The sequence below is a fragment of the Cyprinodon variegatus genome, unplaced genomic scaffold (genome assembly GCF_000732505.1).
Source record: "Cyprinodon variegatus isolate N-32 unplaced genomic scaffold, C_variegatus-1.0 Scaffold2146, whole genome shotgun sequence".
NCBI classification, from domain to species: Eukaryota; Metazoa; Chordata; class Actinopteri; order Cyprinodontiformes; family Cyprinodontidae; genus Cyprinodon; species Cyprinodon variegatus.
This window is the reverse complement of record NW_015152599.1, coordinates 1-3,216: the sequence shown is the minus strand read 5'-3', so window position 1 is coordinate 3,216 and position 3,216 is coordinate 1.

Here is a 3,216-nt window from a genome sequence, read left to right as displayed (position 1 = left end):
CATCAGGGACGACAACGACCAGGACTACAGAGAGGAGGTGGAGCAGCTGGTGGGCTGGTGCAGTGACAACAGTCTGATCCTGAACGTGGAGAAGACGAAGGAGATCATCGTCGACTTCAGGAAGAACCGGCCCCACCATGCTCCACTGCTCATCAACAGCTCAGCTGTGGAGGTGGTCAGCAGCACAAAGTTCCTGGACTGTAAACACTTCATCTTTTGTGAAGAGGGCACAGAAGCGCTTGTACTTCCTGCGGATCCATAAACCAAACTCTGCACCTATTGCACATTATCGGGTATCAAATGCTGCTGAACGTTTTAACTTTTAGCCCTTTAAGTTCATCTCATTTCTAACGCATTTTTGCACAAATGCCTATCTGCACTGAACCATTGCAGTTTGCACACTGTCTTTATCCACTGCACTGTTTACACTTTGACCACTGCTGCACTTTTTGTATAACTCGTGTGTAACAATCCGGAAAGGTATTCCATCTCATTTGAAATATCAATGCAATGTTCATAAGCTGTATGTAACGCAATTTCGTTCTGTATGCACTCTATGCATACAAAATGACAAATAAAGAAGTCTAAGTCTATGTCTAACCAAAAACTGACAAGAAACATACAGCAAATAATTCTGCACAACAATATATTAATAAAAACTGTACAAATAGATCTCATGCTCTTTAAGGATTAGTCTTTAAATTCTTCGGGACAGTTTTTCTAAGCAGCTATTTAGGTGTATAATCTGTATTCAAAGAAAAAGGATCAACTGCTCAACATGTTCAATGTATAGATTATGTAGAACCATTAAATATTTCAAATGGCATAGATGTATGAATATGTGCATAGCAGTATTGGGTGTTGTTAATCAGTCAGTCGTGTACTTGGATTTGAGAACAGTCATGTTAGAAACAACTGATTGATAAAGGTAAGTAGACTTAATAAAGCACACATTTTTGCCATCTTATTAAGATTTTATATTAATTTAATAAGGCTCCAGAAATTATCTAAATCAGGGTTCTTCAATGTTTTCCAGGCCAAGGACCCCCAAACTCATGGCAAGATGGAGCGGGGACCCCTGAATATTGTATCAAACTGGTCCTATAGACACTCCACTACAGACGGAGTAATGTAATTAAAGTAATTTCTCCCTGGGATTATTAAAATATTTCTGATTCCTAGTTGATTGGACAGGTGTTGTGAGTGAAACGGTGCCCACCTTGAAAGAGCTCCTGTGTGTTGCTGAATGTGTGCATTGATGACTGAAAGACATCTTCTGCCTCCATTTATCTTTTTACTCCAGTGTGTTGAATTCATGTTAATGTATTTTTAAAGGCATTTCAATTAGTGGAAAAAATTACAGGGGAGAATATAAACAAAAATTTTGAATAAACCAAAACTTTCACGACCCCCATGCAGTACCTCCAGGGCCCCCCTAGGGTTCACGGACCCCCTGTTGAAGACCTCTGATCTAAATTTTACTGGGGCTTAAGATGCCGGGACACATTAGTTTGAATATTAATAATTTCTATTTCCGTTTCCACAGGATCAATGCAAATTAATTTCAGCCATCTGACCTCACCTCACTTATATATACTTATTATATCCACATTCAAGAATGGATTTGCCATAAATGTCACACAAGGCTGCAGCCTGTCAAATCCTTGCCCAAGCTTTGCCAGAAGATCACAATATTTACTTACATTCAAGGCACTGGCTGCACCTGGGTTACTGTTGCACATGTTCAACAGCCTTGCACCTGCATGTTCAGTTGGTTCATTTTATTCGTCACATCACTGAGAAAGGCGAGATCACGAAGCCACTCTGCTTCCGTTAATAAAGTTGTATCTTCTCCTCTACTCTCCATAAAAGTCTTAATTTCACCCAGAAAAAAGAGAAGGTGTAGCAGTACATTACCGCGACTTAACAATCACATGTACATTTGAGGGAGGAGATCCTCGTGGTGTGCAAAGCACTCCTCCAAGAAGAATTTGAAGCTTCGGTGCTGCTTGGCCTTAGCTCAAATGGAGTTTGTAATTCTCACATCAACATGGTCAAAATCAAGAACTTTAGCACAGATTGCTTTTTATGTATAATGGAATTATAGCCCACCACCTCACCACAAAAAGTTGCCCTGATTTGAACCACCTTTGAGCGACTCTGCATTTGAATTAAATAAAATAAAACATTTTGAAGATGTACTGTAACAGACTACGTCCTCTGTCTTTCTGTAGGTGTTTTATTAAGCTTATTATTATTTCATAACTCCAGCCCTGTTTCTCTTAATTTCCTAACATTCCTCATATTATTCTTGAAGATGAGGAATTGTTAGTTTATTTCTATTGCAGCTCACTATAAATTATTAGTGCAATGATATGCAAGGTCTATTGGCCTCTTGAAATCATACCTTCAGGATAATGCTTTGCAGTTCTTCTCTGACAAAGTCTTATTTTTTTGTTCGCTTATGGTGGGAGGAATCAACTAAAGCTTTGAAGTGGATGATTCTGCAAACGCATGAACAAACTATAAATGAAGAGCTTCTCTAAAATGTACATTGCTCAGTTCCATGGGCTTATTTGTTATTTTGAGGGTGGGTTGGTATGATGTCTGCAGGGATACGACGCGAGATGTTTTGAAGTTTGGCCATTTATTGTTTGCCTTATTTACACCTCTGTCCCTTTAGTTTCAGTGAATGTCTCTCCCTTCTCTGTCTCTCTCTCTCCCAGACCACCTCTCTCTCTCCCAGACCACCTCTGTTTTTCATGTAAAATCTGTCTTGCGGCTCCCAAGTGTTGTGGGCTGCAATATTTAGTTGTTGCTTAGCTGTTTTTGTGCACAAATGTGCTCCCTCAGCTTTAAGGGCTGGAATGTATTTGATTGCATGCTGTTCCCACTTGCAAAGATTTTTAAAAGCTGTTTCTGTGGGTCCCTCTGAATTTCTACTTCAAAGTACCTCTTTAAGAAAGCTTTGCTTTGCTTTCTCATGAAACACTTTTGGCTTTAATAACAATTGATCCTCAAAAAGGCTTTGTAGCTTAGTGATTGACAAGACATCATTCGGTATGAAAGGACATTTATATACATAAAAGAAACACACAGACACACATATCTACTTGTGTGTGTTTCTTTCTGTGCTAGTTCTTCTTGTTGGCAAATGTTTGTTTAATGAAGTACAGTGACATAACACCCAAGCCTTATAACACTGCCACACCTCTG